The following is a 27,987-nucleotide window of genomic DNA, read 5'->3' as shown; positions in this document are numbered from 1 at the left end:
TAGATGCACAGCAGGCTGATCATTCATTGAAATCACTGTATTTCCAAGGCTTTTGGAGCTATCATTTGTTTCGGAAAGATGTGCATTTCCAAAACAAATGGGCTTAGCATATGTTCAACCACTGCTGGAGTGTTTATGGGTGCAGGGCATTCCTTTTACCGTTCCGTGCACCATCTGGGAAATTGTTGTTGTGACTGAACCATAGGCTGGTGTCCACTGCGAGATCTCTATGCCTCCTACGTTAATCAATTCTTGTAGGTGGATTGATAGTACCTTGCAGGCTGTCATGGGGACATTTTCAGAAAATGTTGTAGTAAATATTCTGTTCTCAAAATGCCAAGCCAATATACAACGTAAAATTATGCTCATAAGCTTTTGGATCATCAGAATTCTAGACTTGTAGAGTAGAAGATCTCAAAGCATCAAAAGTCCCCAAGAACAATAGTCATGAAGCTGAGTGGAACATCTGGAAACATCGAAAGTCCCTAAGAACACCAGTCATAAAAGCGCATTCTGTAGCAAAAAAAAAATTTAATTAATGCAGTGCAAAGACAAATTCATTCTTATGGATATTAAACCATGTTTTATAAGGTGAGAGTATTAAAAGCAGAAGCTAAGGGCAGAACAAAATATAATATTACGGCAGTCTACACTACGAAGTGCCAATTTGGAGAGAAAAAAGGGCCAACTGATCATATTGTAGGTATTTCGCTGACATACATTCATCAAGCAAATTTAGTTTAACGGGGTGATTGCATGATTGGGCTAAATATCAGCAAGCAATCATACATACAAAAGAGTAGTGATTTAGTTTAAATAAGTATTTTATAGTAGAATGCGGACATGTAAGACCTGATATAAATAGTTGAACTAAATGATAGCCAAGATAACAATTGTAAGAAATATCAAGACGACAATAACACGAACAGAAAAAACATACATGACTCAAGATAACTAAAAATCACATCAGAAGATGTATGACATCATGTCACATAGATATTTTTAAGAATTATGCAAAAATTCAAAATCAACTGGGAGTTATTTACAACACGTTGAGCCTAAAACTTATTTTATTGACACAACACAGGTGTAATGCAAAAGAAGTACTTGTATCATCGCACAACATATGAGAATAACAATTTTGAAATTCCTATTCGGAGTACATTGCCATTACATTGAGGTAATAATGTTTACCATTGCTTATTTGGTAGAGAAGGCACTCTGATGGATAATCTCGCCTTTGTCTTGTCTTGTATTTCGATAACAGACATTTATCAAGAAAATTTAGTTTAACGGGGTGATTGCATGAGAGGGCTAAATATCAGCAAGCAATCATACATACAAAAGAGTAGTGATTTAGTTTAAATAAGTATTTTATAGTAGAATGCGAACATGTAAGACCTGATATAAATAGTTGAACTAAATGATAGCCAAGATAACAATTGTAAGAAATATCAATACGACAATAACACGAATAGAAAAAACATACATGACCAAGATAACTAAAAATCACATCAAAAGACAGATGACATCATACTACATAGATATTTTTAAGAATTGAATGCAAAAATTCAAAATCAACTGGGGGTTAAATTTGAACGGGTTTACAACACGTTGAGCCTAAAACTTATTTTACTGACACAACACAGATGTAATGCAAAAGAAGTACTTGTATCATCGCACCACATATGAGTAACAATTTTGAAATTCCTATTCGGAGTACCTTGCCATTACATCTATCTATTATATACTAAAAGCACAATACAGGGTCTAAAATAGAGACACTACATTGATCCACATCATCAAAATTATTTCAACCGCTAGATCTGTAATTTTAATGAACAAGATTTAAAGATTTTACGTAACACATATGAGATATGTCACGTGTCACCACCTTCTATGAGAAAGGAAAATAAAGGTGTAATTAAATTGTACGTAACAACTATTTATTTTATAGACATTGTGTACATGTACACCCATCATGTGTTCCCCAAAATAAAACCCACACGTACTTTACATGGAAGAAAAATTACCATTAGCTTTTCTGTTAGTATCATCACGTAACCCCTTTATTGCATATGGAAGAAAAAAATTGGCTTTAGGATAATATTTAACTAACTAAATGTATGGCTATAATTTAGAGATAAAAATGTACGGATAGGATAGTAATCGAAACGTAGAGGAACTAAAATATACATAACTAATATCTCTACAGCGAAAATTTCTAGAAAAATGATTTGATCAATATCCAGTTTAAGAGGCTATAAAAATTGGATTCAAGCTTTATTTAAACCATACACATGTGGCATGATATATATAGAGGCCGTCGGCATACGATCGCACATGCCGAGCGCTCTAAAATAGTCGTCGACGAAATCTGGCCATCACCATATAGGTGGGCATGTTGGGGGGGTTTTCTGGGACCGTCGGCATACATGCCATTATGTTGAGGCTGCCCATCGGCAAAAGCATAGCTGCCGGCATATACTCCTACCACGTGGCCCACAGTTCCACCCACCAACGGAAGCCTGACAGTGGTAGGTGTATGCCTACAACCACGTTTGAAGCCCTCTATATATAGGGTATGCCGAGGGTGGCCGTCGACATACCTTTTTTATTTTTCATTTTGTTTTTATTTCTGACTACTTAGTTATGCTTCAAAAAGAAGTGGTTCTAATGGTCTTCATATCTAATCTACTCATGTGAGACTGCCATGTGGTATCGATATGATGCAAAATAAATTAAGCCAAAGAAAACTAAAATTGTCTCCACACGACACCACTACACCCGCTAAGAAATAGCAGCATAACTACGGCGCTAGATAAAACAACCGAAACTAACTAATAGTGTTAGATCATATCTTCAAAAGGACATTACGTGTGCCTGTTAAGAAAACTTCCTACGCTAGCTAGATCGAATCGTGATGCTAGCAAAGTAGTAGGATGTGATAGAACATGAAGAATAGGCTGTCTGGTCACTACGTGACTATATTTGAACATGAAAATTTTGGTTAAACCTGAAACATGAATAATCATAATCAATATATACTCTCTCCATCTCAAAATATCTTTGTCAATTTTATCTACATACAAAAGTATATATACACTTATAGACTTTTCAAAGATTTCAAATAAATTTTAACTTATTAAGTGTTTAAAGTGATGTCAAATTCAAAGATTTCTTCTCGGCCGATATTTACCGTACATCGCCGGAAATTGGTTATTCCGGTTTATAAGTAAATACATATTGTCTTCATGGATTTAGCGTGGTCCCTCTTTTAAATGACTACTCATAACCATTGGATATTGACATGAAGTTTTTGCACCCATGAGTAGATGCTCCTGTTTTTTTAAATGAGCTTAACCACATTTTAAAATGTCAAAAAATTGTGATTCAAAATTTATCATGTACATCTCAAGGTTCTATGTTCTCGCAAAGTTGCTTCGCAAAAAAATCGATATTGTTTGTGTCGTGCGTCAAAAAGATAAAATATGATTCTGAAAAATATCTCTTAGTGAGACATTTCTTTATTATTTTTACACAGGACACAAAAAGTGTCGGTTTTCCATGAAAATTGATGTGCACACATACAATGTCGACATGTATGGATGTAATTTTTGGTCAAGCTTTTAAAAACATCTAATTTTTTTTGTCAAGTGGCATGAGCCTATGCTAAGATCAACAGTGTATTTCTGATACTCTACATGTAAGTTAAAATCTATGTACTACTTTTTTTAATATCACCACTTGCAAAAGGCACATATATTCAATGATAATTCATTTCTTATGCCAACAAAAAATATCTCCAAGAAATTAAAAGTTGTTAAAGATGTCTTTGGAACAAGTGGTATTTTCTGATATAGTATTTGTGGTGAATATAGAATAATCCTAATTCAAATTTCATAATATAAGTTTCTGTAGAGCCATAATTGACAAGTTCTGGCATTGCCCTCGCAAATGCGAGGGCCACCTTGCTAGTTGAGGCAATAATGTTTACCATTGCTTATTTGGTAGAGAAGCCACTCTGATGGATAATCTCGCCTTTGTCTTGAGGCCATCAACAATTCGAATCACTGGTTAACATGAGTTATCTATTTCCTTAGAAAAATGTCTCTTGACAAAGACACAATATGTTCATCAGATTTACACATCAGTAATAGGTACCAGAAAAGATATCGACTTCATTTAGCTGTGATATACTTTGCAAAGATAAGGTATCTTGGACATATATAGCTTGCTTAACTTTTCCTAGTAACATGAACTAACTATACAACAAAATATAGCTTCAAGTATTGCAAGGCTCCTGAAGGAAATGGAAACTATTCGGATGGACTATTTCGTGAGACCTGGATGGCTAGATAGATTCTTTCAGAGTCTAGGGAAATCAAACAGGTACTGGTACTAACTATGTTGCGTAAAAGCTATACCGTGTATGAATAGTACCCTGACAAAAAATGATCACATATGGGCTTGGGTCCTCTTAATTCATGGGAATATAGTGGGAGTTCAAAGATGTCATGGCAAATGAACGGACCATGACATAACTTTGCTAGAATTGAGTAACTGATATGTAAAAAAACTCCAAATATGAAAATACTCTGAACAGTAGCAGTGTGGAAGATTATATAAACCTTTTTCCTGTGTCAAGTTTAAGTTTCTATTACCTATCTGATATGAGCACAAATGTATATGAAGAATAATTGTAATTGTGACTACTTCCAGTAGTTATGTAGAATTGAAAAGAAGAAAAATAACATGACCATATTATTACACCAGGAAGTTAAAATTATTTTGGTAGACACAGCATGGCCATACTGTTTCAGGTAGATGACCATTGGCCAACAAAAATAATTATAATTCAGAAAAAAACTTCCATGATAAATTGACAATCACATGTGCCATACTTAGTGGTAGGTCCACTTGTAAATAAAACCACTTATTTAGGCGAACTACAAAACAAAGTTTGGAGAAGACAAACCTTTGTTTCTTTTATATGAGTGTCGATAGGTATAGAGTTTGGGAGGTGGGTGGTAGAAATCTCTTCCATCATCCAAATAGGGGTTATTTTGTTAATTCAGAACCAGTAAGAAATAACAGAGTAATAATTTCAGAATTACATATAAAGGCATGTGCATTTATAGAAATAAAATTGTACAACCACATGATTTGCCCATATTTGTTATATGCCTTCTCACTTGACCTTGAAGAGAATTGGATCTTCACTCAGATTTGCCAATATTTGTTATATTTCTGTCAACAGGAAGAGTGCACCACGCGGAGATAAAACAGTTCCATACCTAACAGTCTCGAGCTGAATCTGCAAGAGAATTATGAAAAGCATATAAAGGAACACTTTGGTAGATCCTAGCTGAAAATACCTTAGTTTGTCTTCCATAGTCTATGATCAAAATTTTCTAGATACACCAGGATATTCAAAAGCAATGAAAGAAAATATAGACTATTTAGTCAGAACGGAGCGTAGATTATCATCATCTAGCCACTGGCACACACGCAAGGAAACAACCAATGGAACAATAGGAGGAACAAAAGAAAAACAAGAAGAAGAAAGTGGAACCACATGCAGACCTCTAGGACTCGACTGCGACTCAAGCACGGATTGAAAAATGAAGAAAGAGCAGGAACACAGCAATGGCATTAAAACAACAGATCAAAATTTTAGCATCAACAAATGGGAAATGCATCATTCAGTTAACCAAGATGTTTCAGCAGAGTATATCACTACCATTCAGGAGCTAAAATTCTGAAAACTATTTAGCAAACTGAGAAATTGATGTGTTAGCATCCGTGGAAGTAACCCAACAATCGTCAGTAAAGGCAGAAAGTTGTGATTTAAAATCCTCATGTGTAGAACTAAAATTGAACCATGAAGTATATTATAATCTTCTTGTGTAGAACTACATAAAAATAAAGAAAAGACAACAGAGAGAAGCAAAATATTATACATCAGACAGACTCCACTAACCTAAACTGAAGATTCTTTTATTTGTAAGGAATAGAGAGAACCAAACTGAACTCATAATCATGTAACACTCAAAAACGACTTATCCACTTTTCCTGAGCCCCAAGACCACATCAACATCCCCACACAACTCCTCGCCTGAAATGTAGCTTCAATTTGAAGAATTGCATTGCATAGTTTTACCAGAGTGCTGTTGATGTTCGCAACAGACTTGTATAGGATATTGATGAAAGATTGGGTCAATCCACACACAATACAAAGATTAGGTGGTAGTGGTACTGATAATTTATAGTATATATGTGAGCTAACTACAGAACCCAGCATAATTCGCCGACCTAACCAGTTATTGCACCTGATTGGATTGGCATACATAGAGTACATGAACATAGCATGTTAACACATTTTTAACGAAAAAGGAAAGTAGAATAGTAGGACCGGTGGTGTTGTGGTTCCCTGGTGTTGGAGCAGTCAGCTATTATCCTCGTCGACTGGTTCTTTGCCCTTTGAAGTAATCGACTGAAGAATGATGACTTCTTTGCCCTCTGAAGAAATAGACTGACGAAACGAAGTCTGATTTGGTATGTCCTGCTCCTCCTCCTCTTCTTCTCTTAGCTGCCTGAGCTTTGGACTTGTTATTTTGTTGGAAGCACAATCAATTGGATGCTTGCCCAGGAGAATTTCTGTCCTCTAAACATATATATAACCTGTAGAATATTTTGGAAAGTAAATAATAATAAGAAAGTATCAACAATAGCAAGAAAGAGGCAAAAGCTAAATAAGAGAGATGTCCAAGTCTTTCTGTCTAGGCCCTAGGTCGATATTCTTTTCTTTTAACTATGTGTAAGACCATATGCATCAACTCATGGAGGCTTCTCATGCATTTGTAAAGACTTGACTGATTTGTTCTTGAATCAAAGCAACTAATGTAATAATTTCCATATGGAAAGGGATAGCCAACCTATTTTTAATATTCTGATGAACAAATTTGTAGTTCTGAAACCTGGCCATATATATTTCCAGCGCGTCCGGGCAAACTGACATATCAAGAAGGAATTATCTTTTTTCTCTATCTTGAGTTTATTGCACAAGACACATCTATAATATTCCAAAAAGAGACTCTTGGGCTGGAGCAGATCTCATGCGTTTTAGTTCACTGCATGATTTCCAGAATTAAGAACTTGAATGGATAACTGAATGTGCATAAGAACTTTCTACACATTAGAAGTACTAAAACCAGGAACTGTCCAGAAATAAAACCAAGTATCACTCTCATTATTGAGGGCTATGCTTCCCTAGAGCAGAATAAAATCATGGTGCTGACCAAAAACTTTGACCTTTCACAAAATAAGAGAGATCAGTCCAACGCTGTTATAGATTTGTCTATTCCAAAAAAAAAAGAGAAAAAATAAGCAAGTATTTGTAGCCTGCAAGGTGATTCATGGAATCCCTCCACCATAGGGAATAGTATGCCGTGGGAAGGAGACAAACTTTGACAAATATGGAACTCATAAATTAATCACGGCCAACAAGAAGTGATGGCCTTGATCGAGAGGAAACATGAGAGATTATTATGAAGGGGAGGTGTACGTACCTTCACTGAAACCATCAATCGGCAAGCAAAAAAATTGTAGCAACAGAATATTGCCAAGAGAATATGAAGAGATAAGTGGCCATATGGAGATCTTCGGTGGCTCACTGCAGCCTAAGGCTAAGAAGGAACAAACTTAGTACTCCAGCTTGGCAGGATAGAGGTGCAGCAGCCTCTGCTCGACCAATGAAATCCTGCACGACGAACTTGGCCATCTCAGACCTCCTGCCATGTTGTGCTCGCCGGCCAGCACCGAATTGGTCTCCTCCACCAATTCCCATCCGCCGCTGCTACCACCATAACCACGGTTCCAGTCCTGCTGCCCTTAGGTGTACGGTCCCTCCGATGCTACTGCACTTCAAGACTCTAGCAGTACAAAGCCGATGTAACGACAGAGTAGAGGCGGATGGACACGATGGGCACCGATCCGGCATCCGCTCTTAGGAACGAAGAGAAACTTGATGATCTGCACCAAAAGACCAATCACCACGAGGAAGAAAAAGGTCAACAAAAGCAGACCAAATCAAATAGGAAGAGGAAAGGGTTGAGCAAAAAAGTATACCACAAGAAGGCCAGTCCGAACAGGAATCTGCAGCACAGAACATAAAATCGATAGATTGAGGCCGAGGCTACTTGCGCCGCCACTCCCAAGCCCCCATCCAAAATTATCAAGAGAAGCGGAGCTGCCATCATTTATATTCTGATTGTCTCTGAGGTAAAAAGAAAATATAGCTAGCTTAGACTGGAATGATATGAACTATGGATTGAAGTACATGGTAAATTCTAAATTGTAACACGTTCTTTCAATAATGATATATCCAAGTGGCTACTACAAAGGTGACAAAAACTCTTGCGGATATCAGGTGTGAAACATCATAAAAATACATCAGAAAACACAACGCATATCAAAAAACTATAGGGACTATTGATCACACGGATAAGAAATCTAGATCTCCTGCATCATGATGCCGATTCAAAAGCCTCATCCACCTACAGGCTGAATGTACATTGGGTCATATCTTGGATAATGAACTGGGAAATTCCCACTCATAGATATTGAAAAAATCGAAGGTACTTGAGCGAAGGATGTCACATGACTTATCTGCAAATACAAGAGCTGAGGTAATTTATATTCTTGTTCTCTTTGATGTATTGTCACACTTATGTGCCTACGTATTACTGACGGGGATCAAAAAAATAAGATAAGTATTTTCATTTTGTCATGCTTTTTCCTGTTAACTTCCGCCCAGATTAAAATAGAAAGCGTAAAAACAAATTGGAGGACTGTAAGTAGGCAAGGTAACAATTCTCACGTAATCAAAATTTGGTAGTCAAAGGAACCTAAATTTGTTTCCATTTGGTTTATAAGTTAAGGTTTGCTCTTTCTAATTAGAGTGATCTCTGTTTCTCTCAATTATCTGCATCCTTCGTTCAAAATGTAGATAGATGCAGGTGGATAGGGCTATAAAATTAAGCAGTATAAAGGTAGAGCACCAAAATTGGGATGGTATGTTAGTGTCATGTTTACATCTGGTACAAACAATTACTGGTGCTAAAAGGAACTCCTAAAGTACTAAACTGCTAATTCAACAGTATGGTTAAATAAGTAATAAAGGCCTTGGCCTAAGAGTATATGGACTAAAACCTGATTATCTAGTCCAACATGCTTTTGCACTGTGCAGTTAACAGTCTAAGGAAACTGCACACAAATGGTCCTGCTATAAAGCTTGAAGATGGTGTTGTTGGGTCACACTTCTATCCTGAAATCTGAGAATAAAGTATTGACTATCTAGTCCAGTATGGTTTTGCACTGTGCAGTTGATAGTCTAAGGCAAAATGTGCACAAATGGTCCTGCTATAAAGCCTGAAGATGGTGTTTATGGGTTACGCTTCCATCCTGAAATCTGAATATAAAGTATTGATTATCTAGTTCAGCAAGGTTCTGCAATGTGCAGTTAACAGTCTAAGGCATATAAAGCTTGAAGATGGTGTTCTTGGGTTAAACTACTATCCTGAAATCGGAATATAAAGTACTAAGGTTCAGCTATTCAGTTGACAACTGGTTAAGTGTACATCAGGGTCTTCCTTTTAGATCGGGCATGGTTCAGTTTAATATTTTCTCTGTTGTACACTTTACACAGCCAAGCATGCAGCCAAGTATATGTTAAATTTACAGATGTGCATACGTATCAATATCTAACAGATGTACTTGTTCTACTTTTCTGTTTTCTATGGTCGCCACAACGTATCTTTGCAGGTTGGTAGCATAGATTTGATATATGGATGACAAAATAAACATGCATACATGTTTTGCCAGTTTGATACAATTTTTTTACTATTTCTTTTTACGATTTCACCACACGAAAACCCTGATGCCATTCATAGTGCAGATAAAAGGAGACCTTAAGGTACAAAAATGCAGATAAACTATTTGGAACTGAGCAGTGACCAAATGTATATTAGGTGCATTAATTAAATTCTTTTTACAAATAAAATAAACGAAGTTCAAATGCCAGCAGGTGGTTTTTCGGTCCTCGAAGTCATGCACTAAAGGAAGAGATACGGCAAAACAAAAAAAGCAAGCTTTACCCATTTATACACAATCCAAAGGGAGGGCAGATATAGAATTCAAGAAAGAGCTAGATTTACATATCTCTAAGTAGTAATTGTTCTTCTTCTGGATATAAGGCTGTAATTACAAAGGGGGAATAAAACTGCAGCACCGCATAAAAAATGTAAATAAAAGAATGTCTTCACATAAAAAAAATTATGCGGTGTTCTTGACCAGTCCACCATTTTTGTTTCTCATTGTCAGTTTTAGTTTTGGTGCTTGGACCTACAGGGAAAACATCTCTTCACATAAAAATTTATTTTCTAGAGCAAAGCAAATTCTTCAACAGCTAGGATCGGTGCCGGAACACATTAGTATAACTTCAGTGGTCAGTGAGACAAAACTGGTTACCTGAAACCAACTTTGACCTGTAAATGAAATCTGAGATGAGAACACATCCAAAGGATAAGCAAATGATGAAGCTACAAATTTCTTTGACATGGAATCCCATCTTCTGGAATAATGTTAATAGACAATATTTTCTCCACCAATCCAAGAGGTTGTTTACCAAGCTGTATGCATTATGACCTTCACCCTATTTACATGCCATGGAGCGGTGCCTATTAATTCAGAGAAAATCAAGGATACCTAACATACCAGAAGATTGCTTCAACAACAACACAAAGTCCATAGGAATATCTACAAACTGAAGGATCCAAAATTCTTGCTATTCTTACCGTGATTGTCTGAAGTTTTTTCTCTGTGCTGAATCTTGGCCTCATGGTAGGTTTTGCATATACCATCTGAAAGTTGACCGCTCAACTCGAACATCAAAGATCTGCTGGGAGATAAAATTTGTAAGTTGTATAAGCATCCATAGTACGAAACCACATCCAAGAATATGTATATATTTTTTCATAAGCAACTTAGTTTCAAATCCGAATAAGAGGTTAGAATTTTACCTGTGTTGTAGTGGAGTTTGGGCTGCACCCATCACTTGATTCAGAAGAGAAGAACGGTGTTATCCACAGAGAAAATCACTGGGAGGAGAGCTGCAAGGGGGATTCGTAGGGGGGATAAGGAATCTACCAGAGCAGAATCAAGATTGCAACAACGGCTCGAGGAGAAAGTTGCAGGCTGTACCAGGAAGGGAATCATCAAGGAGAGAAGCTGACCAAGAGAATCCCACCCCGTGCTGACCTGCGATGGCAGTGGTGGTGAAGGATGCAATGAGACCGGCCAGAGCAAGGGGGTAGTGAGGATGGCCATTAGCGGATGAGGAGGGTGGCCCTTGATTTGGAGGTCATTGGTTCCACCGTCACAGAGCCCTCCGCCGCCTTTCCACGCCACCGTTGGCACCCCGCCGGTGGGAGCCGGACCATGATGGCGGTCGACGGCGGCCTCCGGCCGGCCCGCGGCGGCGGGTAGGAAGCCACCCGCCTCCTCTCCCCCTTGTTTTCCCTCTCTCCTGTGAGCCTCTCCGCTCGGGATGGCGGGCCTGCTTGATTCCGGTGAGGCCTAAGGAGGTTGTATTGGTGAGGGGAACGGAGGAGTGGTGAGTGCTCACCTCTGGGCGTAGGCATCATCCTCTGGTGGCGTTTGGCGCTGGCCCGTGCTCCCCTTGCTGAGTGGCTCGCTATATTAGGTCTCCTCCATGCCACCAACCGCTTTCGAAGGGAGATGAAAGGGCCAGGCAGCTCCACCGCTCCGCCAGCCGCCGACGAATGGGAGTAGGGAGCTGAGCTCCTCTTCTGTGCCGCCAGTCCAGCCGATGTGTTTCGTGTCCTTCTGGCCGACGTTGAGGATGACGGTGAAGAGGGGCGGAAAGAGCGGCGTCGATATGAGCGAGAGGGGAGCAGGCAAAGAGAAGAGGTAGGAAATGCAGGGAATAAAGAGGGAGTAGTCGGCTTCGAACCGATACAGTTAAGCGGCTGCACACCGCTTTGACCGTCCATTAACGCTACAGCGATGCGTCTAAGGGAAGTAAAAGACATTTCTCAGTCATCTTCAAAATTCTAGAGTGCACCAAAAGTACACACAGGAAAATCACTGTAGGTCTCTAACAGAGCCCGAAAAAAGTGCAAACTGAAAAAGTGGTTTTCAGTCTTCCGAAAATGATAGTTCGTGCGAATTTGGCAGTGGCGCAGATTAGAAACCGTAAAACTGGAACTGAAAAGCAGAATTTGAAAGGGTGCGGGTAAATTCGGCGATGATCATAGTTCAACATCAAATTGATGCTCCGATTGAGCATCAAAACATACATTGTTCGTAAAATTAAACCTATAGTACTGGTACACCGACGAGCACTACTTAAACTAAGCAAAATGCGGCCTATAAAGTGGCCTACGTGCGCGGCGGTGCCGGTGGTGGCGCAGCGTGTCGGCGGCAGATGGTGCCGACGCTGTCAAGGATGAGCTTCACGCATCGTCGGCGTCAAGCTTCGAGCTTGACGCGGTGGACGCGGGCCTCCCGGCGGGCCGCCTCGTATTCACGGACGAGGCGGACGACTTCCGCCTCCTCCCGGCAGAAACTTTGGCGAGCCTCCGCCGCGGTGATGGCCTTGGTCTGCGCGAGGACGGCGTCCTCCTCGTCGCTGCCGTGGACATAGTCCCCGGCGGAGAAGGTGGGCGACCGCGCGGGGACGAGGTCGTCGTCGTCGCTGCTGTCTGCGACGGGGAGCCGCGGTGCGCGGCTTGAATGGCCGGATGAGGAGCCCTCACCGGCGTTGCCGTACCTGGCGAGCTTCCCTGGGGCCGTGAGCCCCCAGTTCGTCCACCGGCGGGCGCTGCGCTTGCGCGCGCCCTCCGACCGGTTCCATTTGCGCCGCTCCGCGTCGGTGCGGAAGACGGGCGGACGCGGCGGCGAGTCGCCGCCGCCCAATCCTGCGCCACGGCCTGCGGAGCCGCCTCGGGACGCCATCGCCCTCTGTCGGCCGGTGGATTGCTGCCTGGTGCTCGCTGGATTGCTCGCCGGAGATGGTGCTTGGCGGCGGCGAAGGGAGAGGAACGGCGGAGGGGAGTAGGGTTTGCGACCCGAACTCCCCTCCGCGAACCCTTTTAATATGGGCCGTTCGGAGATTTGTTCGGGCCCCTGAACTTATTTTACGGGCCGGCCCATCTTTTCGGTCACTGATCTGCGACACATTCGGCCCGAACCCGTAAATCTGCCGGAAAAGTTCGGTTCCGGCGAGCTTTACGGGTTCTGTTAGAGATGCTCTTAAACTGTCCAAATGCATGCGTGTCAGCTCCACATTAAACCCCAAAAAAAATCAAAATTTTGAGAAAAAAATGTTTGTTACCATTTAATATAGTAGTTATTACGTGGCATTGATCTCACGATCTCTCTCCTCGGCCTATATAAATATGAAAAAAGGAGAGCATTGTGTGTCCCTTATTCTCCTCTCTCACTTTCGTTCTTAAAACTTGTTCAGAGAAGGCTTGTACTCACCATCAATGGTGGAAAAAGGGCCTTTGGTCGCGGTTCGCAACTGCCATTAGTCGCGGTTGCGCAACCGCGACCAAATGAGCGCGACTAAAGGCCCCCCCCCCCTTTAGTCGCGGTTGCTTAAGAACCGCGACTAAAGGCCCGTCCACGTGGGCGCCAGGCGGCCGTCGGGGCGGAGGACCTTTAGTCACGGTTCTTCGGCCAACCGCGACTAAAGGCCGCCGCAGGTTTAGGGTTTTAGCCCCCCCCCCCCCTAAACATGTTTTCTGTTTAATTTGTATTGTTTTATTTATTTTGTGCTTTATTTTAATTTTGAAGGAGTTTCACATATTCTACGGTACTACATACATGCATATGAATGTACAATTTCAAACAAATTTGAAATTAGAACCAAAAAGAATTCAAGAGGAATATACAATATATATTCAATATCATCGGATGACCATATACAATTTTGAATAAGTTTCCATACATATTTAATGCATACGAAGTTCTACGTCATCGTAATGGTGTTCCTCTTGAAGTGGTCGGAAGCGAGCTTCTGGACTAAGCATCATCCGGAGGTTATTCCTCTGAGCATTGGTATCACTCGGAACCCGCTCAGAGGTGTATCTCCGGATCATCTCACAGACATAGTATCCACATAGATTGGTCCCCGCTGGCTGAATATCGCCACCATTCTTAGCCTTTGACCTTTTGAATTCTAGCTCTTTTTTGAAATCACCGACCTTTTGATCTGAGAACCGTCTCCAAACCCTACGAGGTAAAGAAAATTAAATGAACAAGAGAGTTATTAGTTACTTGAAGCTTAGGAAATGAACGAAATAGGCCGATCGATATAGAGCGCAAATGAATGAAAATAATTACTTCGCAGCATTCTTCTCATGCCGCCCCAAAGATTTGAATCCGGAGTCGGAGAGTCGTGGACGAGACATTCCGAGGCGTCAACTTTAATTACTAGCGGAATCCGAGTGGAACTCGCGGACACGATACATGCACGATGACGTCATGCATAACTCATCGATTAGCCGGCCACATACCATGCATGGAGTAAACAAAAGAGAATGTGCTCAAGACAGAAACACTCACCCAAAATGGTAAGAAAATAGAATATCACTTTTGAGTTCCTGCTTTGTAAGAAACTGCCACAGGTCTGCCTCCACGTCGGCGGGGTGATGCTCTAACACATATCCATTAACGATGTGTGGGTCAATGAACCCAACATCATGGATGTTCATTACTCTGCATTCCGAGATCTTCATTCTGCATGTACGGTGCCTTCTTTGGCTCATTCCACTCCTGGACGGTGATCGAGACGTTGTCTCTAACAACGGCTCCGCATTGGCTGATAAACTTGGTGGCGTTCTTGCGGGGCTCCAGCGGCCTGCCGGTTGCACTGTCGACAACCTCGATGGTACATGTTTCTCCTTGTTTCATCGTCTTGGTTGCGCCACGCTTTGACGACGTACTCGATTGTTTCGACGATCCGGCCGAGGGCTAAAATAAGAAAGAGAGTCGCGCGCGTTAGTACACACATATTTATTCAAATCAGTTAGTTTGTATCACCAGAGGCTCAATGTATATATATACCTCGGCGCCGGAGGTGGTTGCTACTTCCAATTGAAGATTGTCGTTTATCGACGTTTCTTCGGCATCATCTTGCTGACGGCCTTCATCTTGACCGTCAAGGTTCAGATAAGAAGAGATATCATCTTCTTCTTGTCCGATCGGCACATATAGAATATCGCCGTTTATGATGCCGAACATATGGTCTTCAGCGTCCGGATCATAGCTGGCCATAATCGGGTCAGCTCTATCGTCCGCCATATGTCAGTCCTGAAAACATGTAGTCAAAACAAATTAATTAAGTGAAGAAGGGGGGCGGTGGCGAAAGGGCGGTTGCGCCGGTGGTGAAAGGGCGGTGGCGGTGGCAAAAGGGCGGTGACGGTGGCGGTGGCGGTGCCGAGGACAAAAAAAAACCCCGCGCGTATACGAAGGGGGCGGCGACGCCGCCCCCTCGCCGTCCCCTCCGTATACACGCGGGGTCGGTGCAATTTTAAGTTACAATTTTTAAGTTACAAATTTGAAGTTACAATTTTTTAATTTTCATTTAAGTTACAATTTTTAAGTTAAATAAAAATTAAGTTCAGTAAAAATTTGAAGTTACTGATACGTCTCCAACGTATCGATAATTTCTTATGTTCCATGCCGCATTATTGATGTTATCTACATGTTTTATGCACACTTTATGTCATATTCGTGCATTTTCTGGAACTAACCTATTAACAAGATGCCGAAAGGCCAGTTGCTGTTTTCTGCTGTTTTTGGTTCCAGAAAGGCTGTTCGGGCAATATTCTCGGAATTGGACGAAATCAACGCAAAACCTCCTATTTTTCCCGGAAGGCTCCAGAACACCAAAGAAGAGTCGGAGAGGGGCCAGGGGGCCACCACACCACATGGCGGCGCGGGCCAGACCCTGGCCGCGCCGGCCTAGGGTGTGGCGCCCCCGAGTGCCCCCCTGCGCCGCCTCTTCGCCTATAAAACCCCTTTCGACCTAAAAACGCAAGTACCAATTGACGAAACTCCGAGAAAGACTCCGGGCGCCGCCGCCATCGCGAAACTCCAATTCGGGGGACAGAACTCGTTTCGGCACCCTGCCGGGACGGGGAATTGCCCCGAAGCCATCTCGACCGCCGTCTTCACCGCCATCTTCACCGCCATCGCTGCCTCCATGATGAGGAGGGAGTAATCCATCCCCGAGGCTGAGGGCTTCGCCGTAGCTATGTGGTTCATCTCTCTCCCATGTACCTCAATACAATAATCTCATGAGCTGCTTTACATGATTGAGATTCATATGAGTTTTGTATCACAATTCATCTATGTGCTACTCTAGTGATGTTATTAAAGTAGTCTATTCCTCCCGCACGATGTAATGGTGACAAGTGTGTGCATCCGTGTTAGTACTTGGTTTATGCTATGATTATGATCTCTTGTAGATTATGAAGTTAACTATTGCTATGATAGTATTGATGTGATCTATTCCTCCTACATATGCATGAAGGTGACAAGTGTGCATGCTATGTTAGTACTTGGTTTAGTCTTTTGATCTATCTTACACTATAAGGTTACTAAAATATGAACATTAATTGTGGAGCTTGTTAACTCCGGCATTGAGGGTTCGTGTAATCCTACGCAATGTGTTCATCATCCAACAAAAGTGTAGAGTATGCATTTATCTATTCTGTTATGTGATCAATGTTGAGAGTGTCCACTAGTGAAAGTGTAATCCCTAGGCCTTGTTCCTAAATATCGCTATCGCTGCTTGTTTACCTGTTTTCTTGCGTTACTACTCGCTGCAATACTACCACCATCAACTACACGCCAGACAAGCTATTTTCCGGCACCGTTGCTACTGCTCATACATATTCATACCACCCGTATTTCACTATCTCTTCGCCGAACTAGTGCACCTATTAGGTGTGTTGGGGACACAAGAGACTTCTTGCTTTGTGGTTGCGGGGTTGCATGAGAGGGATATCTTTGACCTCTTCCTCCCCGAGTTCGATAAACCTTGGGTGATCCACTTAAGGGAAAACTTGCTCGCTGTTCTACAAACCTCTGCTCTTGGAGGCCCAACACTCGTCTACGGGAAAGGAGGGGAAAGTAGACATCAAGCACTTTTCTGGCGCCGTTGCCGGGGAGGAAAGGTAAAAGGCACTCATACTTCGGTTCCAGGTAGAGTAATTTTCTGGCGCCATTGTGTTTGTGGTCGAAGCTATTTCCTTTAGATCCTGCAATTGCATCTTTTTGTTTCTTGTTTACACTAGTTTGGCATAATGGACAAGAATGAGCTTCTTATTCTATTTCCTGATTTAAAACATGGATTGTTTGATGTGAAAATTAAAAAACCTATGGAATCTTATTTGCATGCTGGTAGTAATATTAGTATGAACGCTTTGAACACCATTGTTGATAATAATATAGAAAGTTCTAAGCTTGGGGAAGCTGGTTTTCATGATCTTTTTAGTCCCCCAAGCATTGAGGAGAAAATTTTCTTTGATGATACTTTGCCTCCTATTTATGATGATTATAATGATAGTAGCCTTTTGGTACCACCTACTATGGAGAGTAAATTTGATTATGATATGCCTCCTATATTTGATAGCTACTTTGTTGAATTTGCTCCTACTACAATTAATAAGAATAACTATGCTTTTGTTGGGAGTAGTACTAATTTTATGCATGAGACTCATGATAAGAATGTTTCATTTGATAGTTATATTGTTGAGTTTGCTCATGACACTACTGAAAGTTATTATGAGCGAGGAAAATATGGTTGTAGAAATTTTCATGTTACTAAAATACCTCTCTATGTGCTGCCAATTTTTCAAGCTACACTTGTTTTATCTTCATATGCTTGTTACTTTGCTCTTTATGAACTTGTTTATTTACAAGATTCCTATGCATAGGAAGCATGTTAGACTTAAATGTGTTTTGAATTTGCCTCTGGATGCTCTCTTTTGCTTCGAATACTATTTCTTGCGAGTGCATCATTAAAACTGCTGAGCCCATCTTAATGGCTATAAAGAAAAGAACTTCTTGGGAGATAACCCATGTGCTATTTTGCTACAGTACTTTGTTTTATATTTGTGTCTTGGAAGTTGTTTACTACTGTAGCAACCTCTCCTTATCTTAGTTTTGTGTTTTGTTGTGCCAAGTAAAGTCGTTGATAGAAAAGTTCATACTAGATTTGGATTACTGCACAGAAACAGATTTCTTTGCTGTCACGAATCTGGGCAAAATTCTCTGTAGGTAACTCAAAAAATTATGCCAATTTACGTGAGTGATCCTCAGATATGTACGCAACTTTCATTAAATTTGGGAATTTTCATCTGAGCAAGTCTGGTGCCATTTTAAAATTCGTCTTTACGGACTGTTCTGTTTTGACAGATTCTGCCTTTTATTTCGCATTGCTTCTTTTGCTATGTGGGATGGATTTCTTTGTTCCATTAAACTCCAGTAGCTTTGAGCAATGTCCAGAGGTGTTAAGAATGATTGTGTCACCTCTGAACATGTTAATTTTTATTGTGCACTAACCCTCTAATGAGTTGTTTCGAGTTTGGTGTGGAGGAAGTTTTCAAGGGTCAAGAGAGGAGGATGATATACTATGATCAAGAAGAGTGAAGATTCTAAGCTTGGGGATGCCCCGGTGGTTCATCCCTGCATATTTCAAGAAGACTCAAGCGTCTAAGCTTGGGGATGCCCAAGGCATCCCCTTCTTCATCGACAAATTATCAGGTTCCTCCCCTGAAACTATATTTTTATTCGGCCACATCTTATGTGCTTTTTCTTGGAGCGTCGGTTTGTTTTTGTTTTTGTTTTGTTTGAATAAAATGGATCCTAGCATTCACTTTATGGGAGAGATACACGCTCCGCTGTAGCATATGGACAAATATGTCCTTGGTTTCTACTCATAGTATTCATGGCGAAGTTTCTCCTTCGTTAAATTGTTATATGGTTGGAATTGGAAAATGATACATGTAGTAATTGCTATAAATGTCTTGGGTAATGTGATACTTGGCAATTGTTGTGCTCATGTTTAAGCTCTTGCATCATATGCTTTGCACCCATTAATGAAGAAATACATAGAGCATGCTAAAATTTGGTTTGCATATTTGGTTTCTCCGAGGTCTAGATAATTTCTAGTTTTGAGTTTGAACAACAAGGAAGACGGTGTAGAGTCTTATAATGTTTACAATATGTCTTTTATGTGAGTTTTGCTGTACCGTTCATCCTTGTGTTTGTTTCAAATAAGCCTTGCTAGCCTAAACCTTGTATCGAGAGGGAATACTTCTCATGCATCCAAAATACTTGAGCCAACCACTATGCCATTTGTGTCCACCATACCTACCTACTACATGGTATTTTCCCGCCATTCCAAAGTAAATTGCTTGAGTGCTACCTTTAAAATTCCATCATTCACCTTTGCAATATATAGCTCATGGGACAAATAGCTTAAAAACTATTGTGGTATTGAATATGTAATTATGCACTTTATCTCTTATTAAGTTGCTTGTTGTGCGATAACCATGTTTACGGGGAACGCCATCAACTCATTGTTGAATTTCATGTGAGTTGCTATGCATGTTCGTCTTGTCCGAAGTAAGGGCGATCTACACTGAGTTGAATGGTTTGAGCATGCATATTGTGAGAGAAGAACATTGGGCCGCTAACTAAAGCCATGATTCATGGTGGAAGTTTCAGTTTTGGACAAATATCCTCAAATCTCTAATGAGAAAAGAATTAATTGCTCGTCAAATGCTTAAAGCATTAAAAGAGGAGTCCATTATCTCGTTGTCTATGTTGTCCCGGTATGGATGTCTAAGTTGAGAATAATCAAAAGCGAGAAATCCAAATGCGAGCTTTCTCCTTAGACCTTTGTACAGAGCGGCATAGAGGTACCCCTTTGTGAAACTTGGTTAAAGCATATGTATTGCGGTGATAATCCAGGTAGTCCAAGCTAATTAGGACAAGGTGCGGGCACTATTGGTACACTATGCATGAGGCTTGCAACTTATAAGATATAATTTACATGATGCATATGCTTTATTACTACCGTTGACAAAATTGTTTCATGTTTTCAAAATCAAAGCTCTAGCACAAATATAGCAATCGATGCTTTTCCTCTATGAGGACCATTCTTTTACTTTCAATGTTGAGTCAGTTCACCTATTTCTCTCCACCTCAAGAAGCAAACACTTGTGTGAACTGTGCATTGATTCCTACATACTTGCTTATTGCACTTATTATATTACTCTATGTTGACAATATCCATGAGATATACATGTTACAAGTTGAAAGCAACCGCTGAAACTTAATCTTCTTTTGTGTTGCTTCAATACCTTTACTTTAAATTATTGCTTTATGAGTTAACTCTTATGCAAGACTTATTGATGCTTGTCTTGAAGTGCTATTCATGAAAAGTCTTTGCTTTATGATTCACTTGTTTACTCATGTCATACACATTGTTTTGATCGCTGCATTCACTACATATGCTTTACAAATAGTATGATCAAGTTTATGATGGCATGTCACTTCGAAATTATCTTTGTTATCGTTTTACTCGCTCGGGACGAGCGGAACTAAGCTTGGGGATGCTGATACGTCTCCAACGTATCGATAATTTCTTGTGTTCCATGCCACATTATTGATGTTATCTACATGTTTTATGCACACTTTATGTCATATTCGTGCATTTTCCGGAACTAACCTATTAACAAGATGCCGAAGTGCCGATTCTTGTTTTCTCGCTGTTTTTGGTTTCGAAATCCTAGTAAAGAAATATTCTCGGAATTGGACGAAATAAAAGCCCAGGGGCCTATTTTCTCACGAAGCTTCCGGAAGTCCGAAGACGAAACGAAGTGGGGCCACGGGGAGCCAAACCCTAGGGCGGCGCGGCCCCCCCTTGGCCGCGCCGCCCGTCATCCGGGGCCCCTGTGCCCCCTCTCGACTTGCCCTTCCGCCTACTTAAAGCCTCCGTGACGAAACTTCCGGTACCGAGAGCCACGATACGGAAAACCTTGCGAGACGCCGTCGCCGCCGATCCCATCTCGGGGGATCCCGGAGATCGCCTCCGGCACCTCGCCGGAGAGGGGAATCATCTCCCGGAGGACTCTACACCGCCATGGTCGCCTCCGGAGTGATGAGTGAGTAGTCTACCCCCGGACTATGGGTCCATAGCGGTAGCTAGATGGTTGTCTTCTCCCCATTGTGCTATCATTGTCGGATCTTGTGAGCTGCCTATCATGATCAAGATCATCTATATGTAATTCTATATGTTGCGTTTGTTGGGATCCGATGAATAGAGAATACTTGTTATGTTGATTATCAAAGTTATGCTTATGTGTTGTTTATGATCTTGCATGCTCTCCGTTATTAGTAGATGCTCCGGCCAAGTAGATGCTTTTAACTCCAAGAGGGAGTACTTATGCTCGATAGTGGGTTCATGCTCGCATTGACACCGGGACGATGACAGAAAGTTCTAAGGTTGTGTTGTGCTTGTTGCCACTAGGGATAAAACATTGATGCTATGTTCGAGGATGTAGTTATTGATTACATTACGCACCATACTTAATGCAATTGTCTGTTGCTTTGCAACTTAATACCGGAGGGGTTCGGATGATAACCCGAAGGTGGACTTTTTAGGCATAGATGCAGTTGGATGGCGGTCTATGTACTTTGTCGTAATGCCCAATTAAATCTCACTATACTTATCATGTCATGTATGTGCATTGTTATGCCCTCTCTATTTGTCAATTGCCCGACTGTAATTTGTTCACCCAACATGCTTTTATCTTATGGGAGAGACACCTCTAGTGAACTGTGGACCCCGGTCCATTCTTTTAATACTGAAATACAAATCTACTCGCAATACTTGTTTTTACTTGTTTTCTCTGCAAACAATCATCTTCCACACAATACGGTTAATCCTTTGTTACGAGCAAGCCGGTGAGATTGACAACCTCACTGTTTCGTTGGGGCAAAGTACTTTGGTTGTGTTGTGCGGGTTCCACGTTGGCGCCGGAATCTCCGGTGTTGCGCCGCACTACATCCCGCCGCCATCAACCTTCAACGTGCTTCTTGGCTCCTCCTGGTTCGATAAACCTTGGTTTCTTTCTGAGGGAAAACTTGCTGCTGTGCTCATCATACCTTCCTCTTGGGGTTGCCCAACGAACGTGTGAAATACACGCCATCATGCGCTCGCCAGGTATGAGGAGGACAGTCTGCCTCCTGGGAACTTCCACGAGGCCGGCCGTCGGCTATGGTGGTACGGCCGGACTCTGCAGAGCGTCATGGACTACATCACGGCCGGCGATATCCCCCGCTTGCGCTACCCTCAGTTCGAGCCACGAGCGCCGCCCGACGACAGCGACGACAGCAGCGACGACGACGGCGGCAACTTAGAAGGCGACGACTACCAGTACAACGGCGGCGGCTATGAAGACTACGAGTATGCATATTATACGCCTAGGCAGGAGTATGACTAAATCACTCCAAATTTCATGTATCATTATTGGTATCTCGAATCATTCGAAAATGGGCACCAAACACATCACGGGTAATATAATTCACATGATCCATTCAACAAAGTTTGGTACAATAAATTATTACACATCATTTCTTCCCTTGTGTCCCTGCTTGCTTACGATTGTGCCGTATCCATGGAGCATTGATACATCCAAAACGTATCTACTTTCCCGAACACTTTTGCTATTGTTTTGCCTCTAATTTGTGTATTTTGGATGCAACTAACACGGACTAACGCTGTTTTCAGCAGAATTGCTCTGGTGTCTCATTTTTGTGCAGAAATCCAACTTTCAGGAAAATCCTCGGAATTTATGCAGAAGGTCCTATTTTCCCAGAATATTGGCGGAGCCAGAAGGGCAAGCCAGGTGGAGGCCCGAGGGCCCCACACCATAGGCCGGCGCGGCCCAGGAGGGGCCCGCGCGGCCCTATGGTGTGGCGGCCCCGGTTGGCCTCCGACGCCCTCCTTCGGACTACTTATTGCCTTCGACCTAAAAACGCACAGAGAGAAGTCGAAGTCGCCAGAAAGACTCCAGGGGCGCCGCCGCCATCGTGAAACTCCAATTCGGGGGACAGAAGTCTCTGTTCCGGCACCCTGCCGGGACGGGGAAGTGCCCCCGGAAGCCATCTCCATCGACGCCACCGCCTCCATCATGCTCCGTGAGTAGTTCCCCCATGGACTACGGGTTCTAGCAGTAGCTAGTTGGTATACTCTCCTCCATGTACTTCAATACAATGATCTCATGAGCTGCCTTACATGATTGAGATCATCGAGTCATCGATGTAATCGGTGTTGTGTTTGTTGGGATCCGATGGATGATACATTATGATTAGTCTATCTATAAAGTTTGTGAAGTTATTGTTGCTGCAATCTTGTTATGGTTAATGCTTGTCACTAGGGCCCGAGTGGCATGATCTTAGATTTAAGCTCTATATGAATTGCTTAGATTGTATCTACAAGTTGTATGCACATGTCACTGTCCGGAACCAAAGGCCCCGAAGTGACAGAAATCGGGACAACCGGAGGGGATGGCGGTGATGTGAGGGACACATGTTTTCACGGAGTGTTAATGCTTTGCTCCGGTACTCTATTAAAAGGAGTACCTTAATATCCAGTAGATTCCCTTGAGGCCTGGCTGCCACCGGCTGGTAGGACAAAAGATGTTGTGCAAGTTTCTCATTGCGAGCATGTACGACTATAATTGGAACACATGCCTATTGATTGCTTTGTACTTGGACACCGCTTTATTATTATCTGCAAATGCCCTGCTATGATTGTTACATGAGTTTCTCTCATCCATGCAACGCCTGTTATCCGTCCCCGTGCCTACAGTATTTTAATCCTGCTGTTTACTAAAATCACTACTGTTGTCTTTGTTACTTTGCTTGCTTGTTATTTCACTACGCTACTGCTATAAAACTGTTACTACTGATAAACTCTTGCGAGCAAGTCTGTTTCCAGGTGCAGCTGAATTGACAACTCTGCTGTTAAGGCTTCCAAGTGTTCTTTGTCTCCCCTTGTGTCGAATCAATAAATTGGGTTTTACTTCCCTCGAAGACTGCTGCGATCCCCTATACTTGTGGGTTATCAAGACTGTTTTCTGGCGCCGTTGCCGGGAGCATAGCTTTATTTGGAAGTTCACTTGGATTGATATTGTTCGCTGCAAATTCTCCATCATGCGTAAACCTCGCGATTCTAAAGTCGCCATATTACCATCCACTACAAAGAAAAGGTACAACTCTGAGTACCTCTGCTACACTTGATTCACCATCTGTGATAAGTCAACTTGTTTCACCGCCGCAAGCTTCACTTGGTGGTACTTCGCTGAATACTGAAAACTCTCATAATATTGATAATGTTTCTGCTTGTGCTTGATGATAGTGGTTCATTGGGATCCTTTCTAGATGCTACAATTGCTAGGTCTAGACAAATTGAAAATGCTGAAACTCCTAATGAAAATGTCACTACACCTCGTTAGTTCACCCGAACTTGATTATTCTAGTGATGATCCTGATGAAGATTATGTGGAGCTTAATGATGATCTTATTAATAGATGCAATGCTACTGCTGATGCAAGAAACATTAAAAAGTTTCTTACACAATATACTGTTAGACATAAGTTATCTCCTGATCCTGAATTTGCCACATCTCCTATATGCATTAAGGATAAAGATTATGATTTTTCTCTTGATCTATCTCATATAGCTATTGTAGAGAAAGCACCCTTTTGTGGTACTGAAAAAGAAAGTGTTGTAGAACACATGAATGAACTTTCTTCTATGAGTAGCTTGTTTTCTGATGATGACAAGATGCGTACTTACTTTGTCATTAAAAAATTTCCTTTCTCATTAAAGGATGATGCTAAAACTTGGTATAACAATTTGCCTCCTGGTTCTATTAAAAGTCCAACTGATTTGCGTGATGTTTTCTTTCGAAAATATTTTCCTGCTAGTGCTCAACATATTGCTTTACAGAGAATTTATAGGTTTGACCAGGGAGATGAAGAGAAATTGCCTGAGGCATGGGCAAGATTTTGTTCTCTTATCAGAGCTCGACCTGGACATGATTTAGAGAAGAATGATCTACTTGATATATTTTATAGGGGACTAACCATTGAATCTAGAGCATATTTGGATAGTTGTGCTGGTTGTGTTTTCAGGAAAAGAACTCCAGACGAAGCTGAAGAATTATTGGCTAGAATAAGCCGGAATCATGATGATTGGAATACACCTGAACCAACTCCAACGCCAATATTGAAGAAGAGGGGTTTAATTGAATTGAATGATGAAGATATGAGGGAAGCCAAAAAGTCTCTCAAGGAGAAAGGTATTAAATCCGAAGATGTGAAGAATCTACCTCCCATAGAAGAAATATGTGAGATAATTCCCCCTTCATCCATGATTGAGGTAAACTCCCTTCAACGCTTTACTAGGGAAGATATTCCGTATTCAAAACCTCCTGCTCAATGTTTAGATGAGTTTGATAATTATATTGTTAAGCAAGAAAATTTTAATATGAGAGTAGAGAATCATCTAATGGAAAATTCTCAAGCTATTAGCAATTTGCATGATGTTGTGGAGAGAACCTCCAATGATGTTAAGATGCGTGTTAAACATTTTCAAATGATTCAAACTCAAATTGATCAACTCACTAAAGTGCAAAATGACTTGCTAAATAATAATTCTAAAGAGAAACATGCTTATGAAGTAACAACTAGAGGTGGTGTCTCTACCCAGGATCCTCTATATCCTGAAGGGCATCCCAAAAGAATTGAACAAGATTCTCAACACATTGAACCTAGTGCTCCTTCTAAGAAGAAAAAGAAGAAGAAACATAAAAATGTTGTAGAATCCTCTGAACCTGTTAATGATCCTAATAGCATTTCTATTTCCGATGCTGAAACTGAAAGTGGTAATGAACATGATAATGATAATGATAAGAATGATGCTTCTGATAAAGAAGAGGTAGAAGATGAACCTGAAAAGCATGCTAAAAATAAAAAGTATACTAAAGAAGATTTTATTGCTAAGAAACATGGTAATGAAAGATAACCTTGGGTGCAAAAGCAAATGCCTTTTCCTGCTAAGAAACTAAAATCAAAGGAAGAAGAACACTATAATAAATTTTGTGATTGGATGAAACCTTTATTCTTGCAAATCCCTTTGACTCGATGCTATTAAATTGCCTCCTTATTCAAAGTATATGAAAGATATTGTTACTAACAAAAGGAAAATCCCCAATGAGGAAATTTCCACTATGCTTGCTAATTACTCTTTCAATGGCAAAGTGCCAAAGAAGTTGGGCGACCCGGTATACCTACTATTCCTTGTTCTATTAAGAATAATTATGTTAAAACTGCTCTATGTGACTTGGGAGCCGGTGTTAGTGTTATGCCTTTTTCTCTTTATAAGAGACTTTATTTAGATAAGTTGATACCTACTGATATATCTTTGCAAATGGCTGATAAATCTACTGATATTCCTGTTGGTATATGTGAGGATGTTCCTGTTCAAGTTACTAATAACTGCTTGATATTAACTGATTTTGTTGTGTTGGAAATACCCGAAGATGATAATATGTCTATTATTCTTGGGAGACCTTTTCTTAACACCGCAGGGGCTGTTATTGATTGCAATAAAGGAAAAGTTACTTTCAATGTTGATGATAAGGAGCATACCGTCTATTTCCCCAAGAGGATTGATAAAGTATGCGGAGTCAATACTATCTCTAATGTGAGAACTATCAAAATTGGAACTATTGATTGTCCTATATATGAGCCTAAAGAAGGTTATCAAAGTCTTATGATTGGATCCATATCAATACAATTCAAGGTAACGTGATTGATTTGAGGTTTATTTCTTCATATGCTATGTAAAATTTATTTGGTGGCAAGACTTGATCAACCTTGTTAACAAATACTTTTTATATGCATAGAGGCGGTAAACAACATTTCTTTCTTCCTCCACTTGTCTTACTTGCTGTAGCACTTTTGATTTGCAAAGCTCCTTAGTTAATTAGAGATTTCAAAAAAATTCCTGGCCAGTAATAATAAACCTAATACCCAGAAATGTGCGTTTTTCAAAGTTTTCAAAAATTCACAAAAATTATACCGTTGGTCCTATTTTTCGAAAATGCACCTGGGAGCACCTGGAGATGACCTGTGGGGCACCCCAGGGTGGCACCCCACAGGCCGGCGCGGCCTGGAAGGGGGGCGCGCCACCCTGGCGTGTGGGCCCCCCTTTGCCCCACTTTAGCATCTCTTCCTCCCAGACTCTTCTCTCTCCCGAAAAAATCGACACCAGCTTTCTCTCACTCGCATTTTTGCTCAAGAGCTCGGGATTTTTCGATCTCTTTGCTCAGCCCAGATTTCTGTCTGAAATTTGGCACATTTGCTCTCCGGTATGTGACTCCTCCGATCATCCAAGTAGAATTTTGTTTGGTTGAGTATATCTTGAATATTTTGCTGCTGTAGGTAACATGTTTAGTGAGCTTGCATGCTTGTTCTAAGTTGTATAAACTAGTTTTAATGCATGATTAGCACTCTAGCAAGTTCCTATAGTAGTTCCCCTTGATTATATTTCACCAAATCGAATTTTATAGTGTTTGTTGTAAAGTTTTAGAAAAGGAGGATGAAGAACTTCAACTTTGGAGAATTGTTCAAGAGAGGAACAACCAACACCGGAAGGCCCTCAAGGACCGCCACCCGAGTCAGGCGATCCTACAATGAGGATATCATCGCGCCAAGCTTCGCGCCTAAGGAAGACAATGGGGCTCCTAATGCTTCGTCCTTCCCATTTTATGATTTTCTGAGAAATGCAGGGATATTGGATGATTTCTCC

General features: G+C 41.2%; 1 long non-coding RNA gene across 5 annotated transcripts; it reads right to left on the bottom strand.

The window, feature by feature from the left end:
• Positions 1–282: 282 nt before the first annotated feature.
• On the bottom strand, positions 283–11,495 carry LOC124692869. Of its 5 annotated transcripts, XR_006999753.1 has the most exons (8): positions 11,263–11,495; positions 11,082–11,171; positions 10,857–10,957; positions 8,131–10,739; positions 7,572–8,034; positions 6,939–7,133; positions 3,998–6,684; positions 283–513 (listed from the first exon to the last, which is right to left on the bottom strand). It is a non-coding gene; the product is annotated as an uncharacterized LOC124692869 (long non-coding RNA). The 5 variants fall into 5 exon arrangements; XR_006999752.1 differs by lacking the exon at positions 6,939–7,133 and having other exon boundaries at positions 10,857–10,960; XR_006999751.1 differs by lacking the exon at positions 6,939–7,133 and having other exon boundaries at positions 8,131–10,767.
• Positions 11,496–27,987: the final 16,492 nt, after the last annotated feature.

Source organism: Lolium rigidum, chromosome 2, assembly GCF_022539505.1.
Source record: "Lolium rigidum isolate FL_2022 chromosome 2, APGP_CSIRO_Lrig_0.1, whole genome shotgun sequence".
Lineage (NCBI taxonomy): Eukaryota > Viridiplantae > Streptophyta > Magnoliopsida > Poales > Poaceae > Lolium > Lolium rigidum.
The sequence above is the reverse complement of the archived record's forward strand: the minus strand, read 5'-3'. Positions and strand labels throughout refer to the sequence as shown.